We start from the raw sequence: 15,397 nt of genomic DNA on the forward strand, positions 1-15,397 counted from the left end.
GGGGATTTTTCCTGAAAATAACTTGCATTTGACGCTCCCGGCGCGTTGCCTCTGCAATTACTTGGAAACACCAGGACAGATGACAATACAAAATTGTATAGACAGTTTTGTTGAATTACAAAAATACCCTTAACACATTAACATGAGAATGAATTGTGTTCAGAATCCTTAAAATGCAAAAAGAAATTATAAAATAAAAGACTTATCCATGTTTAATCATGGAAAACAAACACCTACTGAATCTAATTCAGTATACAAATACAATTAAAAAACCACAAATCAATTCAAATACATATAAACTTCTAGATAAAGTAAAATCAACAATCAGTTTACAGAATTTAATACCAATTCCTCCCAATTGTGAAATATAGAATTATTCAATGGAATATAAATGGCCTATTAACCTGACCATGTGTAGGTGAATTACATTACAAAGAATCCCATGAGACCACAACCCAATATGTATATATGCCCACAACACAGGCTTTAACCCCACAAACGTTCAGCAGTAACAAAATTGCTTGTTATTCACCGACTGAGGGTGGAAAACTAGGCACTGCAATATATGTTCATAATAGTATCATCTATGAACTTTGAAACATACCATCACAAGCATATCAGATAACAGCTATCAAATTATATATGCCAGATTAAAATATGATCACTATTTGTAACATATGCAACCATATAGAAACCCCTATGTAGAGCAGGAGTTTTTTATGCTCATAGTCCCCTTTGGGATAACAACCACCATGCTGATACACCGGGAAAAAGCATAGAAAAATATGTATTGAAATATGACCTATGCTGCCTAAATGAAAGTGATATCCCAACATACTTCTTCAATACCCACTTAACCTTTTCTTCAGTAAATATCTCACTGTGCTTAGTCAACTCAGCTGAAAGACTTGAGTAGAATGTCCTAGATGACTTACATACCAGTGACCACTTCCCCATGCCCATAATCATTTAAACAATAATAGACTATTGCCACCCGTAAAATATAATATCCAAAAACCAGACTGGGACATGTATAATCTACATGCCAGAAATACCACCATTTTCGTATAACCAAAACCACTATAAAATATGTGAATCTAACACAAATTTCATAATAAATGCTGCCAATTATAGCTTTCCTACAAAACACTACCAAAAAAATCCCCTGTCCTATGGTGGTCTCTAATCTTAACAACTTTAAGTAAAATCAAACACATATTAATTTGAAATCTTAGCAGACTTAAATAACGACTCAAAACCCTCAATAGAATGCCCAACAATACATACATTCTAAACAAGATACAAAGTAGTAATCAAAATAATAATCAATTATATTGAACCATTATATAATAAATATAATGCCAAATTACAAAATAAAAAAAAATGCAATATATGAGAAAATATCGTCGAAAAATTATGTATCAAGCTTGTCAACAACTACATCTATGAAAGATATTTGACCAAAAACAAAGAAAATTAATGGAAAATATGTAAGATAACCAAGAAGTGCAATAAACCAAAATGGGAAATTATATTGTGACCCATATGAAATATCAATTATAATAGGGAAACACTGAAAATGTAAGTGCCTACTCCAATCTAATTGAACATTTTCAATATATAAGAACAAGGAAAAGACACCATACTCAGTTTTGAAATTATTTAAGATTCAGAATATAATTATGCAGCTAATATGGATGAATTGAATAAGGCTCTAAATTCATGTCATCCATCAACCCCAGGCTATGATAAAATATTTGAAACAATACAAAGACCAGCTCCCATTGCCAAATCATATTTACTAAAACTCATAATACCATCTGGATGAAACATGTTTTTCTAGATAAATGGAAACATACTATCATTATCCCAGTAAATAAGCCTGGGAAAGATTGAAGTAATCCATCCAGTTATAAACCAATATCTGTGACATTTGTCATAACAAAAAATTCAGTTCTAACACCAACACAGTCAGGATCAATAGTTGGTAGATCAACCCTTGATCCACTAACCTGTCTAGAAGATTATATCATAAAAGGATATAATTATAAAAAATTAACAATGGCAATATTTTTTTTATATAGAAAAAGCATATGATACCAGATGGAGACCCATTATCCTGCCAAAACTTTACTCTAAAAGAATAAGAGGTTGTTTACCAATTTTTATTAAAAATTTTGTTACAAACAGAGCTTTCCAAATTTGAATAGAGATTTCACGTCCAAATATTTATAAATTAGAAGAAGGAATCCCTCAAGTCAGTGTCCTAAGCTGTACTGTTTGCTTTAGCAACAATCAATAAAATCACAATAAATTTACGAAAAGGAGTTAAAAACAGCTTGTATGTTGATGACTTTACCATATACTATACAAGTAGTGTACTAAGACATGAACAAAGAATCCTCAATACAGCCATCACAAATATTACCAACTGGGCAAATTCAGTAGGATTCCAATTTTCAATAAATAAAAGAAATGCAGATATCTTCTACAAAGATAAAGATACTTAAAGCCCTAAACAATTGTAATACTGAAATTAAATTTTGCACAGATAATAAATACCTAAGATTGGTGTGTGATCAACACCTGAACTGCAAGGCACACCTCAAACATATTAAAGCAAAAGGCATAAAAGCCCTATCCATATTAAAAAAAACTATTGCTAATGTTATGCAAAGCAACTGTATTATCTATAATGGATTCATTGTAGCCAAACATATTCATCCACCTCAGAAACAACATTAAAAACACTAGATGCATTACATCATGAAGGAATACAATTGTGTACAGGAGCATTTCAATCATCCCCAATAAACTCTGTGTTAACAGAAGCAGGTATATTATCCCTAAAACATCACCACAACTCAGTAACTATGCATAGGGGGTCTTTCCCTTCAAGCAGGAACATCTCCCACTGCAACCTGCTTTCTGAATTATAATTAAATATTTGACAACAATATTGCTAGCTCTTTCCCAGAAAGAACCAAATATTAATGAGGTCACATAATATTACACCAATTTTCCATCCAACAATAGAACTCCCACCACCTTGGACTTTGAAATGAATGAAAATATGTACTGCTCTATCATATTTTCTAAAAAGAAATATGACAAACACAGAGATGTATAACCAACACACATTGGAACACATCAGAAGAAAATAAGATCAACTTACAATTTATACAGGTGGATAAAAAAAAAAAAAAAATGGAGTAGGAGCTTCAGCAGTCTCAAAAAATAAATTTATCAAAATAAATCTTCTCCCAGTATTATCAGTATATACTGCAGAACTCACAGCCATATGAATAGCACTAGACAATATCTGGGAAACCACAATATTCAGTGACTCACAAAGATATTATCGATGCTATAAACAAATACAAATCTCCTAATCATCTTATACAAGAAATACAAATAAAAATTCATCAACTTTTTCAGTCAGGACTATTGATAAGATTTGTTGTATTCCAGCACGTGGGAATGGAAGGAAACAAATAAGCAGGTACAGCTGCCAAATTAGCTTGCACTATTCCATTGACAATTACACATGCCAAGTATCATACTGGGTAACAACTATTAAACCTTTTAATATATCAAGACTGGCAAAAAGAATGGACATCAGTACAAACTACAAATAAACTGGGAAATATAAAATCAGCAGTACATTCATGGATGTCATTGTCTCAAAAAGAAAGAATTAAAAGAAGTTAGATTAACAAGACTATGTATAGACCATACTAGATTTTCACATGGTCATTTAATGTCAAATCTACATGCAGATCCAGTAAAATGTAACACATGTCAAACACCAATGACTATCTAACTCTTGATTGAATGTTCAATTTGGAATCAACAAAAAAGCATTTATTTTTGAAACCCAACATTAAAAAGCATTCTTTCTGAAGGAAAATATTTCTTATTTAATAAGATCATCATGTTCCTAAGTAAAATCGGTTTTCTAAATAAAGTCCTCCTCCTCCAGATTAATTCTTGAAAACCAGCTCGAGAAGAGCCTTTATTAGGCTCAGGGGTCTGGATAAACTAATCCTTTATAATAAAAACAAACCCTCTTGAAGTCAAGATCACAACTAACTATAATGAGCCGCCTACAATCATTGATCTGAGCCAGTCTAAAAGTTGCCATTAGTGAATTTTTGGGATATAGAAGTAATGGAACCTCTCTCCCGCCCAATCCCTCCAAATCGATTGTGCCTAATGTTGATGCTCACCATGAGTGAATATGTCCACCACCCCTCAAAACCTGATATTGTTACTCATATGATGATATCTGTCCATTAAAGGTTAAGATAACTAATGTACGTGACCTAGTCTAAGAACAGAGAACTGCTCTTCAATTAAACGTGTGATTGCTTTTATATATATATATATATGCTTTAAAAATCACAGTAGATGCACGTGACTTCATAAATAAGCGAATACCACGGGAAATGATAGTCAGGAATCCAAGCGCTTTCGTCTTTATTCAGACATCGTCAAGGAGCTCCTTGACGATGTCTGAATAAAGACGAAAGCGCTTGGATTCCTGACTATCATTTCCGTGGTGTTCGCCTTTTATATATATATATATATATATATATTATATATATATATATATATATATATATATGCATGCATGCATGCATGCATGCCAGGTGTGTCGGATTCTAGGTACTAATCTCTCTATAATCCCTATCTGTCAGTTGTACGAATCTTCTTGTATTGTCTTTTTCCTCATGTATGTCAGTTTCTGCCTAGTAAAGGACGTTCAACCCTTAAAACGCCGAGTGGACGTATTTTACGTCTACATTTCTGGGCTCAGCTCGTGTCGGCCTATGAAAGGATCCTTAATATCATTCTTTCTAGGCAAAATTAATCTAAATTACCCAGAGAAAAACAAAATTAAGAAAATGTCCGTAAAACTGACTCGCTCACTTTATAAAAGAAGTGTCGGTATGAGAATAGGGGCGAGGTGGGATCACTACCACGAGACATTCACCATTTAGACCTTCCAATCAAAATCCCCACTAGAGAGAGCTGATACTAACGGTGATGCGGCCGCTACTACTACTACTAGGGACGCCACGGACAGCAGCGCCCCTAGCGGTCATCCTTAATCATTAGACAGTACGCGTTGTACGCTTTTTTCACTTGTGCTGTTTATCTTTGGATTTACCTCCTTATCAATCATGGAATGTGCTGCCATCGCATCGGCTAAATTAAGTGCCTCATAAGTAGTATTTTACCGTATTTTAGTCTTCCAGGGACCAGTATTTTCCTTCTAATAGGTCATATACGGTTTCCCGGTCGACTCGTGGCAGCGCCATGCTGCCTCATGTTAAGAATTCCCGGTCTTCCATACTGGACTTCTTGTACTTATAGGGCTTACTATATTCACGTTCATCGTTTTTACATCGCCTTTTTAGCTAGGTCAGCCCGTTTACCATTTCTCTTAGTTTGGTATTTAGGGCTATTCTGTGTTTCTGGCCAGCATCCCGGCTCTTTGCTCTCATCGGCTATCGCTGGCTCCGAGTAGTCAACTGTTCCTCGGAACAGTTTGCCTCCTCCTGGGCTTCTTTTTCTTTTACTAAAAGTGTCTTTTCCACCTTTTACGATGTAATTTTAGTTCTATTTAGGGTGTTAGGCTAGCCTAGGTTGGGGCAATGTCCCATGTATTGGTACAGCCTGGTTCACGTGGCCCTCCCACGGTTGTGTTGCTATCGCGGCTTAGGCCACTTGCGGTCACGTGTTCCATCGCACCTTACCCTTCCCCTTCCCTCCCTACCAGGTATAGGGAGGGTCTGGGGGACCCCTTGGTTGCCATGACAACCTCAGTAGCCTTCCTCCCTCCTTCTCTGAGGAGGCCAGGGGTTCTTCCCAGCTGGGGTATAGGGCGACCACTTGTATCGGGTAACGGGTCACCCGAGCGGGTAGTTATTGGGACGGGGAGGAGTAGGCCAACCCCCCCACCCTCTCTCTCTCTCTCTCTCTCTCTCTCTCCCGCCGCATTACGCCGGGGGGAACCCCCCCCCCATTGCTCAGTCCCACCTTTCCCCCACTATAAACGAACGGAGCCTTCCGCCGCAGCCGGGGCACCTTTGGTTATAGTTCGTCTGGCTCCGCCAGCGGGCGGGGTGGTCACTACTAGTGGTCTATTGCTTGCCTACTTGATCCTAATTCCCTTTTTTCCGCTACCGGAGGAGAGCTTGCTTCTTACCCGGGCACTCTTCTAGTAGAGGGGAAAGATTGATATTTATTTCGTTATTAATATAAGGATATACCCTAATTTTACGGTGAATTTAGTATTATCTATCTGTGTGTATACCATCTCCGTCGTTTTCCGTCGTGGTTTCATCTCTCACCACCACACCTGGTTTGGATTCTTTCTCTTGTCTCCGGCGTAGCCTTGGACAAACTCCAACCATCTTGTTACCACACGTATTATGGCGGGGCTCTGGTTTAATCTAACTTTCTCGCTCCGCCATGCAGCGGAGAGAATTGAGGCTGTAAGTGTTCTCCTGATACTTATGTATCTTTCCACTTACAGGCTACCAACTGTCAGGTCCTAGGGTGCAATGCGACTTTGTACGACCCCTGCGCCCACGATGAGTGCAGGACTCACGCCCCGTGTGCTACGACCCACAACGCCATGATCGTCTGGCACCCCGGAAGCCTGCACCATCTTGTTATGACCTTGTCAGTCAGCTGGTGGGGGGGTAAGTCGATTTTAGACTTCTTTATCGTATTACTAATAAACACTTAGTCATAAGCTTGTTAAACCCCGTTCCCGCCACTAGAAGCTTCATTTCGCCTTCTCTTTCAGGCTGCCGCCGTGAAGGAAGTCGCCCTAGCAACCCTGAAGGCTTGGGTGGGCGGCTTCGGGAAGAACGCCGCCAAGGGGTAGGGCCAGCCATACATCTTGGATAAGAAGCTGGCCATCCAGATCTTCCCCGGCGGCAAGTCAACAGGATACGTTGACCCTATCTCTGCAGCCCCTCTCATCGCCTCCATCCAGCAAGAGGTGCAGCAGTCGTTCGGGCCGTGGCCACGCAAGAGCCGGTCCCAGATGTCGCAACCTTGGACCTAAATATTGAGCCTATGGCGGTAGTGCGGAGGATTTGTTGGTTGAGGTAGGTGTGTCGGGCGCCCAAGGTCTTTCCTTGTTGGGCGCTCCTGGATCTTCTCCTGTCCCTTCTACTGCTTCTTTCCAAGGCTTTACGGGATCTGAGATCCCTGCTCGCTCTCCCGCTCTCTCTGTACCCCAAAGGTGAAGGGACAGAGAGAACAGAAGACCCTCCATAAGACGACTTCTAAAAAGAATCGTCGTCGTCTTCTTCAGTAAAGAAGTCTTCGACTTCCTATGCTGACGCGGTTGAAGGCTAAGCCGAGCTCTTCATACTCCAAGAGCTCTAGAAGCAAGGCTTCTAAGGAGAAGGCTCGCGCTCCTGCTGAGCCAATGCCTTCTCCGGCCTCCACCGCATCCACTCCGGCAACGCCGGTTGGAGTAGCGGGACCGAGCACCTTTGATCCCACTGCCTTCTCAGCAGTGGTGATGCAACAGGTAGGAGAGATGGTAGGCTCGCAGGTCTCCGCCCTCGGAACCAAGTTCGAACAGATGTTTGCACAGCGTCGAACACCCTTAGTCAGTCGGGCCAGTCCATCCAAGATCTCTCTAACAGAGTTAGAGAGAAGGAGGACCGAGTAGCTGGGCTTGCTCAGGCTCCTCATCCAGTCTCCCCAGTAGCAGGTGCTGGCATTCTCCAGCTACCTCCTTATGAGTCGCTACCAGCCTTCTCCATGGATAACCCATGGAAAGTGGCCGCTTACGCTCCATTCAAGGACGGTATGATCTCTGTCCCGGAGTGTGGAACTCGAAAGATTGAGGACTTCGAGTTTTATCCTCCGGGATTGACTCAGCCTTTCATTGGATATGCTAGGCTGACCGTGGCGGCCCTCACTAGGGAGGACAAGATCTCCAGAGAGAACGTGCTTTATAGTAGAGAGCACGCTCAGCAGGAATGGGTTCACTGCCTTGAGGACTGGGAGTGTACCAACACTAAGCTCCAGGCTTTCACGAGTCCTTTCACTATTTTTGCGACGGAGGAGGAGGCTTCTCTTCCGTTCGCTACCAAAATAGTGGGAAGCGACTCTTCAGGCAGTCCTCAAGGATGAGCCCATGCCACAGCTGAGGGAAGCGGATTCTACTTCTCCGCTCTTTCCAGCCTTCGGAGAATTGTGGGAGAACTTGCCTGCCCACCATTCACGCTTGGTAAGCTCAAACCAGACTGTGCAATGGACCAGTTGGCGAAAAAGCTTCCAAGGCTGCCTGATACCTTGATCCAGGCAGAGTTCGAACGCTCGAACTAGGTTTGGAAAGATCCCTCAACTCTCTAATTATCACTGAGATGGCGGCTCTATCGTATAGGCACAGAACCTCTATTTTAAGATTCTGGCCAAGTCTCAGCTTCAAACAGTTCAGACGGATGCTTTCGACTTCTTCCAAGCTAGGAGGAACTGCCGAAAGCACGTTCTGCAGGAATGCACTATTAGGCACGAACCTAATAGACTCCTGGCTTCCAGCATGTGGGGGGCGGACCTCTTCCCAGAGTCCGCTGTGAATGAGGTGCACCATGAGGCTGCTAGGCTCAACCAGAGCCTTAGAGCTAGGTGGGGTATCTCCTCTAAGAGGAAACAAGAATCCGCCCCCGCTGCTGGTAAGAAACTAAAGAAGTCTGGTAAGAGGTTCCAGCCTTACCAAAAACATCAGCAGCAACAGCAGTTCGTTCAGGCCGTCCCTGTTACCAACAGGGGCAACCTTCAACCTCAAAAAACAGACCCAACCCATCCTCCTGTTGTCTCCTCAGTCGCAACCCTCGACCTCTACGCACTCTCGCCGGCCTTCAACCCTATGTATGAAGGTCAGGCTTACCCTCCCTTTAATAGGCAGTCGAGAGGTAGCAGAGCGAGAGGCCACTTTCGCCAGCGTGGCACAGGAAGACCGACAAGGGGTAGGCAGTTCAGAGGAGGGCGTGGAGGTCAACCCGCCCAACAACAGTGAGGCTCCCCAGGTAGGAGGGAGGCTGTTCCTCTTCCGTCACAGATGGGGGTTACAGCAATTGGGCACAGAGCATAGTGTCCAAGGGATTGGGTTGGAGTTGGATCAAGATCCTCCTCCAATCAAATCATTTTACAGGAACCTTCAAAGGAATTGACAGATTATGCGAGCGAACTCCTTCAGAAAGGAGCTATTGAGAGAGTCAAGCATCTAAAATTTCAAGGTCGCTTATTCGAGGTGCCAAAGAAAGGCTCAACAAAAAGAAGGGTAATCTTAGACTGTCAAGGCTAAACTCTTTCATTCGTTTGCGACAAGTTTCAAAAATGCTTACCATCTCGCAGGTAAGGACCTTACTTCCTCGTGGAGCCGTCACATGCTCCATCGATCTTACATTCTCATTCAAAGTGATGCCCTTCGGTCTGAATGTAGCCCCCAGGGTATTCACGAAAATAGCAGAAGTGGTGGTTCAACAATTGAGAACTCAGGGGATAATGGTAGCAGCATACCTCGACGATTGGTTGATCTGGGCACCAACAGTCGAGGAATGTCTCAAAGCCACGAAAAAGGTAGTTCAATTTCTGGAACATCTGGGGTTCCAGATAAACAAGACGAAATCCAGACTTACTCCAGAGTCTGTTTTCAGTGGCTAGGAATCCAATGGGATTTGTCTTCCCACAATCTGTCAATTCCCAGTGGTCAAACTGAAAGAAATAGCCAAGTCTGAAACAATTTCTCAAATGCAAACAAACATCAAGGAGAAGCCAGGAAAGAATCCTAGGTTCTCTTCAGTTTGCCTCAGTGACAGACATCCTCCTGAAAGCAAGGCTGAAAGATATAAAACCGAGTTTGGCGATCGAGAGCAAACGCCAAATCTCGAGACAAGTTGTCAGTAATTCCACAGATCCTTCGCAATCAGCTCCGTCCATGGACAAAAGTGAAGAACCTGGCCAAAACTAGTACCCCTTCAATATCCCCTTCCAGTGTTAACCATTCACACGGATGCCTCCCTGTCCGGGTGGGGGGGATATTCTCAATTCAAGCAAGTCCAGGGGACTTGGTCAGTTCAGTTCCGCCAGCTCCACATAAACGTCTTGGAGGCAATGGCAGTATTTCTTACACTTCCTGAAGAGACTTCTTCCCCCGAAAAAGTCTCATCTAAGACTAGTTTGGACAGTGCAGTGGTAGTTCATTGTATCAACAGAGGAGGTCCAAATCCAAACATGTGAACCATGTCATGATAGCCATCTTTGCACTAGCAGACAAACACAAATGGCATCTGTCCGCCACTCACCTGGCGGGGGTAAGAAATGTGATAGCAGACGCTTTGTCCCGGTCGGTCCTCTGGAATCAGAATGGTCCCTGGACGACAGGTCATTCCAGTGGATATGCCGGAGAGTCCCAGGTCTCCAAGTAGATCTCTTCGCTTCACAAGCAAACCACAAGCTCCCTTGCTATGTGGCCCCCAACATGGACCCTCTGGCTTATGCCACGGACACCCTGTCGTTAGATTGGAATCAGTGGAGAAAAATTTATGTCTTTCCTCAGTGAATCTTCTCTGAAAGTCTTGAGCAAGCTGAGGACTTTCAAGGGACTAGTAGCCCTGATTGCTCCAGACTGGCCCAAGAGCAATGGTATCCTCTGCTTCTGGAATTGGGTCTCCGACCTCAACGGATTCCCAATCCCAAGCTGTCACAATCAGTACAAATGAGGACGTGTTCGCTTCCTCAGGAATCTTCAGACCCTAAACTTTATGGACTTCATGAAGTTGCGGCTAACAAGATGCTAACATTGATTGTCCACAAAACATCCTCTTCCAGAATCAGATAAGAGAGAGTCAACTATTAGACAATATGACTCAGCTGTTAAAAAATTAGCATCCTTCCTGAAAGAATCAAACACTACAACCATGGACAGTTAACTTAACATAATCCTTTTTCAGATCCTTGTTTGAAAAAGGTTTAGCTGCTAGCACTATTACTACTCATAATTCGGCTTTGAAGATCTTCCAGTTGGGTTTCCAGATAGACCTAACTGAATCTTACTTTACGTCTATCCCTAAAGCCTGTGCTAGACTTAGACCTTCTCAAAGGGACTACTGCAGTCTCATGGTTCTTAAATGATGTCCTCAAACTAGCATCAGATACTGACAACTCGTCTTGTACATTCATAATGCTTCTTAGAAAGACGTTATTCTTATTAAGCCTAGCTTCAGGAGCTAGAATTTCAGAACTGTCGGCTCTATCCAGAGATGCGGGTCATGTGGAATTCCTCCCCTCAGGAGAAGTTCTGCTTGCTCCGGATCGTAGTTTTTTGGCTAAAAATGAGGATCCTCTTGCAAGGTGGGCTCCTTGGAAAGTCATCCCACTTCCGCAAGATCCTTCTCTCTGCCCAGTATCAACTTTAAGAGCCTTTCTATCTCGCACATCCTCAAGATCCTCAGGTTTCTCTCTCATGAGAGAAAAAGGTGGTACTTTATCAGTAAACAAAGGTACTAGACAACAGATCCTTTACTTCATTAAACAAGCCAATCCTGATTCCATTTCCAAAAGCACATGACATCAGGGGAGTAGCCACCTCAATTAACTACTTTCAACATATGAACTTCGAGGATCTTAAAAAGTATACTGGATGGAAATCTCCGACAGTCTTTTAAACGTCACCTACCTAAAGTCCTTGGAATCATTTAAAATTTTCTGCAGTAGCAGCGGGAAACATTGTTTCTCCTGATACTGTATAGTAGTCATAGTATAGATCCAGGTCTCCTTTCTACCTACCTCGTCCAACATGCCTCACCCTATCGCCATGCTATTCGGATACTCTAGCCTTAGCCGCTGAGATCATATTGGTGGATTGCTCCCTTATTTTTTTGCTAGGGACATCCACACTATGTACTTATAATGTACTTCAGTGTACCTACCCTTATTTTTATGCTAGGGTAGGACACAATGTTTGTATATTATGTAAATACCTTATTTAAGTGGATCTATTTGTTAAATTGCATTGCATTATTGTATATTACTATGTTTAATATAAGTTAATTTTAAGTACTTTATATTATTGGCTTCTTTTATGTCTTATTGTTTAGAATAAGTTAGCTTTAAAGTACTTAGTTTTGTATTCTGTAATATACCTGATTCACTTATATTATATCCCTCTTTTTTACAAACGATTTTCATTGTCCTTTTTCCCATCTTGTCTGTTTCCTCTGGTACTCTTTCATAGGCCGACACGAAGCGGAGCCCAGAAAAAGATTTTGACGTAGGAAAAATCTATTTCTGGGTGATTGGCTTCGTGTTCGGTGATTGGCTCGTTGTACTCTCGCCCCCCCCTATCCTATGAACTTGGGTCGCCCTATGAAAACCCACCCTCCCTATAATTTGTTTGCCCCTCCCTGCAGGACAAGATGTTCATAGATTAAGGATGATGCCGCTAGGGGCGCTGCGTGGCCGTAGCGTTTCCCTGAGGCATATTGGTAGTAGTAGAGGCCGCATCACCCGGTTAGTATCAGCTCTCTCCTAGTGGGGATTTTGATTGGAAGCGGTCTAAACAATGGGAATGTTCTCGTGGTAGTGATCCCACTCGCCCCTATTCTCATACCGACACTCTTTTATAGAGTGAGCGAGTCAGTTTTACTGACATTTTCTTAATTTTGTTTTTCTCTGGTAATTTTAGATTAATTTTGCCTAGAAAGAATGATATTAAGGATCCTTTCATAGGGCGACACGAGAAAGCCAATCACCCAGAAATAGATTTTTCCTACGTCCAAAATCCTTTTTTTGTTTTTTTTTGTCTCTCGGGTGCCGACTGGACGTACTTTACGTCGACATACAAAAGTTTTTAAAAATTCGCGGTAAAAATACTTTTCATGGCCTGACCAACCACCAAAAACTCTTGAATGAAGCGCCTTGTTACGCAGGCGCGCAAGCGCGAATTTCTTTCTTGCCGCACTAAAAAGTATCGGTGACACACATCTCGGAAATTATTTTTGTCACTTTGACATAATTTTTGTGCCATTTTAAATTAGCCGTTACATGAAGTATTATGTATGAAAATGTGTGCATTTTTATGTAGAATACAACAAATAAATACTCATGATTGTAGCTTTTATCAGTTTTGAGATATTTTCATATAAATAACAACGATAAGTGCCAAAAATTTCAACCTTCGGTCAACTTTGACTCTACGAAATGGTCGAAAAACGCAATTGTAAGCTTAAACTCATATATTTTAGTAATATTCAATCATTTACCTTCATTTTGCAACAAATTGGAGAAGTCCTCTAGCATAATATTTCGAATTTAAATGGGTGAATTTATAAAGAAAAAAACTTTTTTCCTTACGTCCGCGCAAGGTAACTTCCGAAAAAAATCATACATGCGATTGCGGTAATGTTTGCACCATTTTAAAATTAGCCGTTACATGAAGTTTCATATATGGCAATGTGCGCAATTTCATGCACAATACAACTAAAAACAACCATGGTTGTAGCTTTTATCAGTTTTGAAATATTTTTCATAGAAAAAATGATAAGTGACAAATTTTCAACCTTCGTTCAACTTTGACTCTACCGAAATGGTCAAAAAACACAATTGTAAGCTAAAACTCTTATATTCTAGTAATATTCAATCATTTACCTTCAGTGCAACAAATTGGAAGTCTCTAGCACAATATTTTGATTTATGGTGAATTTATGAAAAAAATAACCTTTTCCTTACGTCCGCGCGGTAACACTTGCGAAAAAATCATACATGCGATTGTGGTAATGTTTGCACCATTTTAAAAATTAGCCGTTTACATAAAGTTTTATATAAATTGGAAAATTGTGGGCGCAATTTTCATGTAGAATACATCTAAAAATAAATTGAAGGTTGTAGCTTTTCTCATATTTGAAATATTTGCATATAAATCACAAGAAAATAGAAAAAAACCACATTCGGTCAACTTTGACTTTACCGAAACGTCGAAAAAAACGCAATTGTAAGCTAAAATTCTACAGTCTAGTAATATTCAGTCATTTATCTTCATCTTGAAACAAATTCGAAGTCTCTAGCACAATATTTAGATTTATGGTGAATTTAAAAAAAAAAAAAAAAAAAAACTCTCCACCCTCCGCGCGGATTCTCCGCCACAAATCTCCGAAATGCGTACGTCGCATTCTCGGAATATTTGCTCCATTTCATATTAGGCATTTCATAGAGTTTTATATATGAAAATATGCCCAATTTTATGTAGAATAAAATGAAAAATATTTGAAGGTTGTAGCTTTTCTAATTTCCGAAATAATTGCATATAAAAAAAGACATTCGGTCAACTTTAACTCGTCAGATATGGTCAAAAACTGGAATTGTAAGCTAATACTCTTGCAGTATAGTAATATTCAATCATTTGTCTTCATTTTGAAAGAAATTGGAAGTCTCTAGGACAATTTTTAGATTTATGGTGAATTTAAAAAAAAACATTGGTTTACATCCAGGCGTTACGAATTTATGCATTATATTGTGATAATATTTTCTCTGTGTTGCTTTTATTGTTTTACAATGTGTTATATACCAATGATTGCAATTTAGTGTACATTACAACGAAAAAAAATTAACTCATTACCTTTAACTGTTTTGCGCATAGCGCGATTTGAATACAATTATATATGAAATTTTGTTTTTGCGCTATCATATATCGCATTATTTATATAGATAATGATAATTTTTAAATTTTTTTCATTTCCTGATGGTTGCATACTAAACTTCAGGCAATGACAAAAAAAGGAGCCAAAAATGAACTCTTAATTTTGAAAACTAAGCGTGCTGTGATTTTTTGAAAAAAATATTTTTTCCGCTTCGGCGCTCACTCCGGGACCCCCTCCGCACACGGAAGACGATTTTTAATATACCCCTTCGGCGTTTAAGGGTTAACGTCGAAAAGTCTCACGGATACTCCGTCGTTTATTTTCTTTCGTGGCATATATCTTTATTTATGGATTTATCACGTTCCTAACTTTCGTGATTCATATGTACGTATATATATATATATGTGTGTGTGTGTGTGTGTATATATATATATATATATATATATATATATATATATATATATATATATAAGGGTAGAAATCTGACCTTGGAAGATAACACTTGAATGAAGCCTTCTTTCCTCAAGTACAGTAATTAGTTTTTTTTTTTATATCAGTTTCATCATAAAATGCATTTTTTTATAAAAATATTAAACATACCAGGTATAAACATTTTTCGTAGGTTTTCTTGAGTTTTAACTAACAAAACAGGAGGTATTAAGCATTTTTGTAAGGGTTCCAACTACTCTTGGGTTCTAACTATTCGTGAGGGGGTGTCTGGT

General features: G+C 40.3%; 1 protein-coding gene across 1 annotated transcript in view; it reads left to right on the forward strand.

The window, feature by feature from the left end:
- Positions 1-15,397, forward strand: part of LOC135219705 (S-phase kinase-associated protein 2-like) — a 132,741-nt gene that overhangs the window by 114,472 nt on the left and 2,872 nt on the right. The window lies entirely within an intron of this gene.

This window comes from Macrobrachium nipponense, chromosome 1, assembly GCF_015104395.2.
Source record: "Macrobrachium nipponense isolate FS-2020 chromosome 1, ASM1510439v2, whole genome shotgun sequence".
Lineage (NCBI taxonomy): Eukaryota > Metazoa > Arthropoda > Malacostraca > Decapoda > Palaemonidae > Macrobrachium > Macrobrachium nipponense.